General features: G+C 46.2%; 1 pseudogene; it reads left to right on the forward strand.

Annotated features, from left to right (window-relative positions):
- Positions 1–5,088: 5,088 nt before the first annotated feature.
- LOC112857674 (small ribosomal subunit protein RACK1 pseudogene) lies at positions 5,089–6,278 on the forward strand (annotated as a pseudogene).
- Positions 6,279–11,627: the final 5,349 nt, after the last annotated feature.

The raw sequence follows: 11,627 nt of genomic DNA on the forward strand, positions 1-11,627 counted from the left end.
CCTTGCTACTGTAAGTGGGGACTATGGACAAGCAGCGTGGACACGGCCTGGGGCTTGTTAGAAATGCAGAATTTCAGGTCTGTCCCAGACTTACTGAATCAGCATCTGCCTTTGTAAGAAATGCCCAGGTACGCCTGGGTGGCGCAGTCGGTTAAGCGTCCGACTTCAGCCAGGTCACGATCTTGCGTCCGTGAGTTCGAGCCCCGCATCGGGCTCTGGGCTGATGGCTCAGAACCTGGAGCCTGTTTCCGATTCTGTGTCTCCCTCTCTCTCTGCCCCTCCCCCGTTCATGCTCTGTCTCTCTCTGTCCCAAAAATAAATAAACGTTTGAAAAAAAAAAAAAATTAAAAAAAAAAAAAAAAAGAAATGCCCAGGTGAACACCATACACACTGAGGTTTGAGAAACCCAATATAAACAGGAGGCATGAACAGGAGGCGGCCGAGCAAAAGTGTATGAAAATGGAATGGGACTAGGAAATGGGAGAGGTGACCTCACGAACAAAGGTAGTAGAGGAAAAGTGATGTCCCTGAAGAATTTGTAAGAGCTCACAGGTTCCGCTGCAGGTGTCATCCTGTTTCTCTAGATCGGTTGTCCTGGACAGTGTGTAGATTGCGCCATTTTTGTATGGCTGCTCAACAAACTGCTTTAAAACTTAGAAAACTGAAACAACAATCCCTTTATTGTTTCTCACAATTTTATGGTCAAAAATTCGGGCAGGGTTCTGCTGGGCGATTGTTCGGCTTCACACGGTGTCAGCACAGTGGTGCTCAAGCTGGTGGCTGGGCTGGGCTTCAGGGTCCAAGATGGCTGGGCTCACGTGCTTGGTGGCTTGGTAGAGTGGCTAGAAGGCTCCGCCTGGCAATCCCCCTCTCCCTCTCCTTGTAGTCTTATTGCCTCTTTGTGTGGCTTCTCCAGTGAGGTAATCAGCTAGAGCTAAAGGTGGAAGCTACCAGTTCTTGTAAAGGTTAAGCCCGGAACTGGCAAATTTCATTTCTGCCCTACGCTCTGAGTTAAAGTCATAATAGACCAGTCCGGAATCAAGAGGAAGGGGGACAAGATCCCACTTTGTAATGGGAAGAATGTCAAAGAATTTACGGGCAATCTTTAACTTACCAGACACTAATCCATTATTTCCCCAATAACCCTGAGGTGGTTGTTATTAGTTTACAGATAAGGAAATGGAGGCCCGATGTGGTTAAGTAACTTGCCCAAGGTCAGCGCTTAGTAAGGGAAAGTGTCAAGATTGGAACTCAATCAGTCTGGCTCCAGCACCTGTACTTAACCACTGCCCCATGACTGTTTCCCCTAAGGAAGCCACACTTACCAAGAATTAGACAGAGTAAGTTTCTATATTTTTAAGCCACAAGGAAGGTTACAGCTCCTTTTCTCCGAAGAACCATTTCATGGCCCTCCTGTTGGCGAACTCATTCTCCACGACACACGCGTTGAATAGCCCACTTATACTTTTAATGCCCTGGTTGGGGCCCCACATTTTTAAAACGCTTTTGATCTCTTCTTTCTGTGTCCAGTAACCCTAGCCTGGGTGTGGAGGATCCAGCAGCAGATTAAATGCATTTCAAATAATGAGAAGACAAAACCCTGCCTTCGGGGCCCCCACTCCTCCCCTGGATTGTTGACGGATTATTTACTGTGTTTGCCTTGACTTGAGCTATTTAATTTTTCCAAAACAGATGCAGCCGATTGATTAATGGCATTCCCCACTAAAAGTCAGAAATGTCAGCGAGACTCTTAGAAGCCAGTGTCATTCTGGACGAGGACAATAGATACGGCTGAGAAACAGGGACCTGTGCCAAGTCTTCTTGAGGCTACGAGGTCATGTGCCACTTTTCTGCTAAGAGAGAGAGAGATATATAAGGGCAAGGGAAACAGGAGTTTGGGGGTTGGGAAAGGCTGAGCATGGACTAATAATAGGACAGATCACATGACACCTAAGTCACCTCGAAAGAGGCTTAGTTGGTGGAGGTGAATTAAAGTGCTCGGAATTAAGGACATTTCTTCAAATATCCCCTGATGTGTAAAAATAGACCCAAGGAAATAATGTGTGTGATGAAGGGGTATGGCGAGGTTAGGCTGACCTCCCTTCAGAGGGCTTTTGCGATTTGCTAAGCAGGACTGGCTACATAATTTGTGGGGCGCAGTGTGAAATGCCACCGTGGGGTCCCTTGTTTAAAAATCTTTAAATTAAACGGTGCCTGGGTGGCTCAGTCGGTTGAGCGTCCGACTTCGGCTCAGGTCACGATCTCACGGTGCCTGAGTTCAAGTCCCTCAACGGGCTCTCTGCTGTCAGTACACAGGCCGCTTGGGATCCGCTGTCCCCCTGTGTCTCCGTCCCTCGCCCGCTTGTGCACTCTCTCTCTCAAAAATGAATAATAAAAAAAAATTTAATACAATCTTCAAGATGGTGATAACGAAGCATTAAGCCACACAAGCGCGGGGCCCTTCTGAGTGCGGAGGCCCTGAGCCACGATGCGGTCCTGTGCCCAAGACGCGGGCCCTGCTGGGAGAGGCCGGTGCCTGATTTCTCTAGAGCGCAGCAACAGTGAGTGAATCCGACAGTGACTTGCGGGGTGGCCCCAGGCAAAACTGTGCAGGGCCAGTTTGTTTAGGAGCTGGTTTCCAGCCTGTGCCCCTTCCTCCGCCCCCCAGGCCTCCTCCTACCTCAGTCACCCATGACTCTCTGGCTCTCTCCCCTGCTCCAGCCCCGCCCCTCAGGAAACCTGCGGGCAGGAGAGGATCCAGAAGGGTTCCAGACATCGAGGTGTAAATGATACTATTTGGAGTGCTCCCCCTACGTGTTTGTATTTTTCCAGACGTTTAAGCCTCAGGCAAAGCGATGATGGAATTTCAGGTATTATCTGATTCATGGGAAAATTAATTTTTTTTTTTTTTTTTTTTTTTAATAAGCTGGGAGGTTTGCCCAGAGCCCTTGAGATCACGCTGTGAGAGGCCTCCACTCACTCTGGCAGTCGTGGAGGCCTGTGGCTCTCTGCTGTCAGGAGCGTTTATCCTGGAGGGTGCAAGCGTCAGCCTCGTCTTTCGTGAACGGGGCTGGGAGGACCCTTCTCGAAAGGGTGGATGGTAGGACCTGCTTAGGCACTGTCCACAGGCTGGGAATTGTCTACAGGCTGAGTTGCATTTTGGTTATACACCTGTCGTCTGTCTCTCATCCACCTCACCCCTACCCCTCCATGACCACTCAGCAATTCCAAAGGACACAGCTCACTTGTCAGCAGGCCTGCACTGTCCTTTCTCTGACACCCTCTGAATACCGGGGACACCCCCGAGGTGGCTGCCGGTGTCTCAGGGCCTTTGCCCCCCTACCCCCCAATAAGCACTTGATGCAGGGGAGGGCTCTTCTTGCTAGAAGGGTTGGACGCCCTCTGGACATCCCAAAGCAGGCGCTGCTCTCCTTCTCTCGGGCCTGCTGTGGATTGCTTGTCCTTCCCCCAGCTGAGTGTCAAAGGAAACGCCTTCTGTAGCCACAAACCACCAGGGCCTCCCTCATGTCTCAGATGAACTTGGCTTCTAGGAGGTGGTTGTGGCCCACAAAGCCACGGCGTGAGCCCGGGAGAGGCTCATTTCAGTCACGCAAGGCCAGGGAGAAGCTCGGCCTCGCGCAGGAGGTTAATAATAGAGCCCATCCTAGAGGCCGTCCGGGAAAGCCTTTGGAATTTTCTGTCTTCAGATATGCCTCGGATGGAGCCATTCAGAAGCACTTTATTCTCTAGGCCCTTCTCTGTGGCAACCTGGCTCTGGAAGGAAGATTGTTTCAGTTCTGGTTTTGAAACCTCGGGGGCTAGGACTGTTTTAGGGTTTGAAGCCAAAACATATCGGGCAAATGAAAACCTCTCACTCACCAGGAATCTTCACTCTTCGTTTTCAAACACATCAAAAGGTGTGTCAACAGCATTGACCGAAGGTCTATTCTGTGAAGAAGTGTGGACGGGGCACTGCGGGGAAATTTGCAGGACCGTGTATTAATAGCTCATTCATCCATCTTTAGCCATTTAATTCAATTTCGTGAATCAAACCAAATCAGAACTACCCACTGAGCTTTACTAACCACAAACCCTGCCTTCGAGGGATGCCGGAAATACAGAGGTAGTAGTGTATAAAAAGTCACTCCCGAGAGCCTCCCACCTGATGGAGGAAGCGGCAAAGGCAAAGGCACGAATAGATTCGGCCAGGGGAACTGTGATAAACGCAACAAGGGAAGCTGACCAGAGGTGTGCCAGGGATTCTGCAAAGGGACCTATCCTGCTGAGTCGGAAAAATGACAAAATGCGGTTTTTGATTAGGAACTCATTACCGGACGCTTTAGGTATTCAATAGGTACCTGCTGGGAACTGCTAAGTAAGGTGGCATGGGTGCAGGCCTGGGAAGGCTGGTTTAAGAATTCACAGGCAGAAGCGACAGCGAGGCGCAGGCACGGTGGGTGACAGGTGCCACTCGCAGCCGGTCTGGTGAGTCTGGGGGGGCAGCCAGCCGTTCTGTTTCTTCATCCATCACCATCCTCTCCATCTAGTCATCCATCCATGACGTCACACTGGCAGTGAGGGACAAAGCAGGGGGGACGACTGACATTGCAGAAGCAGTGAGTAGGAGCTAGAAAGCATTTGCAGAGTAGGAAGTGGGATCACAGTGGGGACCGGCGGAACGGGGGCCTGACGTTCGGTGGCAGATGGGGAAGGAGGCAGAGGTAGAACCCAAAGCCTGGGCCAGGGGCCAGAGACGGGGCAAGCAGATGAGGTGACCGCGTGCAGGCCCCCCAGATGTGCTCACTGAGTCTCTGTGACGCAACCTCCAGAGGGGCATTTAGGCCAGGCACGAATTCTGTAGTAAGCACTACTTGTATGCACAGCCTTGTGCCGGGTGAGAGAAAGATCCAAGAGAAGTATGTGAGGTGGTCTCTGTCCTGACAGAGCTTATAATCCAGCTGAGCAAAGGAGGAAAAATGGAGAAGAAACAAGTGGGTCGTGATACGAGAACAATTGTGAGAGCGTGCATGTAAAGTGTGAATGAGTCGTGGCAATGGGAAGAGGTTAACTGCAGTCTAGACTCACCTCATTGGTCCGGAAGGGGTGCCTGGTTGCGCTAGGAAGTCACGGGAAGCGTGCCCAGGAGGGGAGTTTTGAACAAGACCTCCAAGAGTGGCCGGTCGGACTCTTCTCCTCTGCAGGGCCGCGGCTGTGGTGGTAGTCTATCCGACTCCATCCTTGTCGCCGCAGTGACACCCGCACTCACGGCTGCCATGACTGAGCAGATGACTCTGGGTGACGCCCTCAAGGGCCACACGGGCTGGGTGACTCAGATCGCCACCACTCCCCAGTCCCCGGACGTGGTACTTACAGTCTGCCCCTCGAGATAAGACCGTCATCGTGCGGAAGCTGACCAGGGCTGAGAACAACTCTGGCATCCCACAGAGTGCTCTTAGGGGTCATTCCCACTCTGTTAGTGATGTGGTGGTCATCTCCTCAGCTGGCCAGTTTGCCCTCTCAGGCTCCTGGGAGCCTCCTGGCCGCCTCGTCTCTGGGATCTCACAATGGGTACCACCACACGCAGATTTGTAGGGCATACCAAGGATGTGCTGAGTGTGGCTTTCTCCTCTGACAACTGCCACATTGTTTCTGGCTCCTGAGATAGAACCATCAAGCTGGGGAATATTCTGGGTGCATGCAAATATACTGTCCGGGATGAGAGCCATTCGGAGCGGGTTCTTGTGTCTGCTTTTCACCCCATGGCGGCAATCCCATCATTGTCTCCTGCGGCTGGGACAAGCTGGTCCAGGTATGGGGCCTGGCTAACTTTAAGCTGAAGACCAATCACATCGGCCACACAGGCTGCCCGAACACTGTGACTGTCTCTCCATGGATCTCTCCGTGCTTCTGGAGGGAAGGATTGCCGGGTCATGTTGTGGGACCTCAACGAAGACAAGCACCTTTATACACTAGATGGTGGGGACATCATCAATGCCCTGTGCTTCAGTCTAATGGATACTGCCTCTGGGCTGCCACGGGCCCCAGCATCAAGATCTGGGACATGGAAGGCAAGGTCACTGTAGAGGCACTGAAGCAGGAAGTAATCAGTACCAGCAGCAAGGCGGAGTCACCCCAGTGTCCCTGTCTGGCCTGGTCTGCTGATGGCCGGACTCTGTTTGCTGGCTTCAACAGATAACCTGGTGTGAGTGAGACAGGTGACCATCAGCACTACTAGAAATATGTTGCAGAGCTTTAGAAATAAAACATTGGTTTGCTAGAGAGAGAGAGAGAGAGAGAGAGAGAGAGAGAGAGAGAGAGGCTGGCCAGTCCGATATGGGCAGGCAGGGGACCTCTGCCTCAGCCTGTAGGTTGCTATTAGCCCCAGCCACCTGTTGTCCTTGGTACGGGTGTGGTCTGAGCCAGTGGTGCTCTGGAGCTGGCTCGCACACGCTTGGGAGAGCCGACTTTGTGTATCTCTTCTCAGGTTGCTTTCCCGTGACATCATGCGGGTAGCTTGAAATGGACCCAAACGGCACCGTTTACACCGCAGACATCCGTAAATGCTTCTTACCTGGGAATTTCTTTCCCCCGGGATTTCTGATGTATCAGCCACGCTTTGCCCCTGACCCGTTTTCCCCTGGGAAAGGAGAGAACCAAATCACCACTTCCGGGGGGAGCATTTTCAACCTGGATCTAATTCAGATTTTATTTTTATCTCACATGCCAACACAGAGTTCGAGAGTTCATTTCCAAAAACAGGCACTTTTCATTCCCTACCTAGAGGCTGTGCTGCTGGCACCAGGGAGCCGGAGATGAGTGTGACGCAGCGGCAAGGAAAAAGGGCACAATCGACGGCAAAGTCAACCGGCAAGGGCTTTGACGGAGGTCCCTTAGGATGCCGGAGGAACACGGGAGGAGGCTGGAGTGGATAGAGAACCAGGAAGCGCTTTCCCAAGAAAGCACCGCTTGTCCTGACTCCTGAGAGGGAATTCCAGGTGGAGAAACCATGCCAGCAAAAGCAAAGGGAGTCTTGAGGGCTTTCTGCTCTGTGCGCTGTCATTTGTAAGGTTGGAGCAACACAGAGGAGCCACAGGGGGTGCTGGGCAGGGAGTCAGAGGCCCCTGATGGTGTTAAGAGCATGTGAACGTTCCTAACGGTGAAGGTCAGTCAGGGAGCAAGGTGCAGGGAGCAGGGTGTGGGGAAGCCGCAAGGACCAGAATAAGGAAAGGCAGGGGAGACTGGTCTGTTTCCCTACCCGTTCTCGCCTGGCTTCTATGAAGCCCTTTCAGGGCTTCTCACTAAGGTTTCTGAGGCTGGGAGGAAAGTCGGGGCTTCCCCGCTTACTGCAGACATGGGGCAGATCCAGTTCTTCCAGGACTTCACCAGCCAAGGCCTGACTTCTCAGATCTACAGTAGCTGAGCCTTCCTGGCGCCCGTGACCACCTGTTCCTATGGTGATGTCCACCGCCTTCTTTCTCTCTTACCTAGCGCGATGCTTTTCAGATTCACAAGAGTTGTTACCTAACAGTGATCATTTTGCCTTTATTATTGCTGAGGAGTGTTCTACCATACGGTTGTACCACGTTTTGTTTATACATTCACTGAATGAAGGACGTGTGGCATGTGTCTAATTTGGGGGAATTATGAATGCAGCTACTCTGGACGTTGGTGCACAAGTCATTATGTCAATATGCATTTTCAGTTCTCTAGAGTAAATACCCAGAGTGGGATGTCCGGGTCGAATGGTAAGTGTACGTTTAACTCTAAAAAAACTGTCCAACTGTTTTCCAGAGTCGCTGTACCAGTTTGCACTCCCACCCGCAGGTACGTGAGAGTTTCAGTTGCTCCCCGTCCTCATCAGCCAGCCCTTGATATTGTCAGTGTATTTTTACTTTAGCTATTCTGATAAGTGTGTAGGGATATCTCGTGATTTCAATTTGCATTTTCCTAATAGCTCATGATGCTGGGCATCTTTTATTGGCCGTCCTTATATATCCTCTTTGGTGATCTATCCAAATATTTTTCTCACTTTTTAACTGGGTTGTTTGGCTTTTTATTGTTGAGTTTTGAGTATTCTTTAGATATTGTGGGAACAGGTCCATGGTTGGAATTGTGACTTGCAATCACAGTATTTGCAAGTATTTTCTCTCAGGCTGTAGCCTTTTCATTTTCAGAGCAAAAGTTTCTAATTTTGATAGGCTTCAATCTATATGTTTGTCTTTTATGGAATATGCTTTTGGTGTCATGTCTGAGAACTCTTTGCATAATCCAGGTCATTATGATTTTCTATGTTTTTTTTTTCCTAAAAGTTTTACATTTTACACTTAGATCTATGATTTATTTTCAGTTAGTTTTTGTATAAGGTTTGAGGTATGAGGCAGGGTTTATTGTTTTGCATATGGATGGCCAACTGTTTCAAAATCATTTGTTAAAAAGACTCCCTTTTCTTCGCTGAATGGCTTTTGCGTTGCTGCCAAAGATTAAATACACATTTTTATGCGTCTATTTTTGGAGTTTATTATGTTCCCCTGATCTATTTTCCTACTTCTTCACCAATACCATACCGTTTTGAGTCCTGTAACTTTATAGTAAGTTTTAACATCACATAGTTAGATTCCTCTAACCTATTCTTTTCAAAGTTACTTTGGATGTTCTGAGTCCTTTGCATTTCTATATGAACTTGAAATCTTCTCATTAATATATGCAAAAAGGCCTACTGAGATTTTGGCTTGTATTGCACTAAAGCCATACGTAGATTTAGGGAGAATTGACAACTTAATTACACTGAGACTTCCATTCTATGAATATGATGTGTCTCCATTTATTTAGGTCTTCTGACTTTTTAATCATCATTTTATAGCTTTTAGCATGTTTTATAAGATTTATGCATGCATTTGTAACATGTCCATGTTTTCTAAGATTTATACCCTTGTAAGTATTTCATTCTTTTTAGCTGTTATAAATGGAATGGTTTTTGTAATTTTAGTTTCCAATTGCATATCACTAGTATATAGAGATACAATAGATTTTTGTATGTCAACATTGGATCCTGCAACTTTGCTAGCCACACTTTGTTCTAGAAGGTTTTTAGTAGAGCTGTGGAATCTTCTATATAGATGATCATGTCATGTGTGAATAGGGATGGTTTTATTTCTTCTTTAAAATTGATTGCTTTTAATTTCTTTTTCTTGCACTATTGCACTGGCTAAGACTTCCAGTATTATGTGGAATTAAGAGTATTGATAATGGATATCCTAGCCCTCTTTCTGATTCTAGGATGAAAACATTTTAGGGAGAAATCTTTTACCATTAAGTATAATGTTAGCTGAAAGTTTTTTGAAAAAATTCCCCTCTTCCTAACTTGCTATGAGTGCTTATCATGAATGGATGTTATATTTTGTCAGATGCTTTTTTGCATGTCTAGATAAGATCACTTAGTTTTCCATCTTTAGATGATTAACATGGTAAATTGTATTATTGATTTTTGAATATTGAATCAGCCTTGCACTCTTGGGATGAATCTCTGTTAATTATGGTGAGTATTTCTTTTTGTATATTGCTGTATTTCATTTGCTAATATTTTGTTGAGGATTTTTATTTCATTTATGTTCATGAAAAATATTGATCTGTAGTTTTCTTTTTTCTATACTGTATTTTTATGGTTTGGTAGCAGTAAAATGCTGGCCTTATAAAATGAGTTCAAAATTATTCCCCTCTGTTTTCTGAAAGAAAGTATGTAGAAATTGGTGTTGCTTCTTCTTTATATGTTTGGTAGAATTTTACAAAGGCTACAATCTGGAACTGGAGATTCTTTTTGGGGAAGATTTTAACTACAAATTTAATTTCTTTAATAGTTATAGAATTATTCAAGTTATCTACTCCACCTGGAATGACATTTACTAGTTTGTGGTTTATAAGGAATTGGTCTATTTAATCTAAGTTGTTGATAGCTGTGCACAGAGTTGCTCGTAGTATTTTTTATTATTACTGTCCTTGTAATGTCTGTGGCTTCTGCAATGATACTGCCTCTTTCCTTCCTGATAGCAGTAATTTGTGTTTTCTTTCTTATTTTGTCAGTCTTTCTAGAGACTTATCAAGTTAATTGATTTTTTTCTCTAAGAACCAGCTTTTAGTTTTAGTGATTTTCCTCTATTGTTTTTTTCTTCAATTTCATTGATATCTGCCTTTATCTTTATTACTTACTTTCTTCTTTTTTTTATTAAAAAAATTTTTTTGATGTTTATTTGTTTTTCAGAGAGAGAGAGAGAGAGAGAGAGAGAGAGAGAGAGAGAGAAGCAGCGTGAGCAGGGAAGGGGCAGAGAGAAAGGGAGACACAGAATCTGAAGCAGGCTCCAGGCTCTGAGCTGTCAGCACAGAGCCCCATGCGGGACTCAAATCCACGAACTGTGAGGTCATGATCTGAGCCAAGGTCAGATGCCCAACTGACTGAGCCACCCAGGCACCCTACTTTCTTCTTCTTGATTTATGCTTATTTTGCTCTCCTTTTTCTAGTTTCTTAGGGTAGAAGCTTAGCTTATTTATTTGATACCGTTTTCCTTTTCTAGTATAGGCGTTTTTAGTGCTATAAATTTCCCTCCAAGCACTGCTTTAGCTATGTCCCACAGATTTTCAGATATTGCACTTTGTTTTTGTGCAGTTTCACGGAAACTTTTTCCTTGATCCATGGATTATATTTAAGCTTTTAAAATTTTCAAGTGTTTGGAGACTTTCCTGTTGTTCACTTGGAAAAAATGTGTATTCTACTGTTTTGGGTTAATAATTAGGTTCAGTTGGTTGATGATATCAATCAGTTCTTGTATATTCTTGCTGATTTTTTTCTACTCACTAGTACTATTACTGAGAGAAGGGTGTTGAAGTTTGCAACTATAATTATGTGTTTGCCTACCTTTTCTTTCATTTCGGTCCATGTTCGTTTCATGTATTTTCTTTTTTTAATGTTTAGTTATTTTTGAGAGAGAGGCAGAGAGAGAGCGTGAGAGGCGGAGGGGCAGAGAGAGAAGGAGTCACAGAATCTGAAGCAGGCTCCAGGCTCTGAGCTATCAGCACAGAACCCAACACGGGGCTTGGACTCACAGACTGTGAGATCATGACCTGAGCTGAGGTCAGATGCTTAACCGAATGAGCCACCCAGGCGCCCCTATTTCATGTATTTTCAAAGCCTGTTCCTTAGGTGTACACACATTTAGGATTATTATGCCTTTGGGGTTAATTGACACTTTTAGTAATATGTAATATCTCTCTTTCCCTTTGAGAACTTTCTTTGCTCTGAAACCTACTTTGATATTAATATAACCTTTGTGGTTAAGCAAACTCTAAAATGACTCCCAGTGAAGTTCACTTTCTGGTGGTCATGCCTTTATGTAATTCCCTCCTCTTGAGTATGGGTTGACCCTAGTTACTTGCTCCCAACCAATAGAACATAGCAAAGGTGATGGGATGTCATATTCATGATTAGATTACAGAAGATTAGTCTTGCTAGCAGAGTGCCTCCCTCCCTTTCTAGCATTGATGAAGCAAGTTGCTATGTTGGAAAGGTTTTATTACAAACAACTGAGATGTCCTTGAGCCAATCGTCTAAAAGGAAGTGAAGCCATCGGTCCAGCTAC

Source organism: Puma concolor, chromosome E4, assembly GCF_028749965.1.
Source record: "Puma concolor isolate L17-30 chromosome E4, mPumCon1.1.hap2, whole genome shotgun sequence".
NCBI classification, from domain to species: Eukaryota; Metazoa; Chordata; class Mammalia; order Carnivora; family Felidae; genus Puma; species Puma concolor.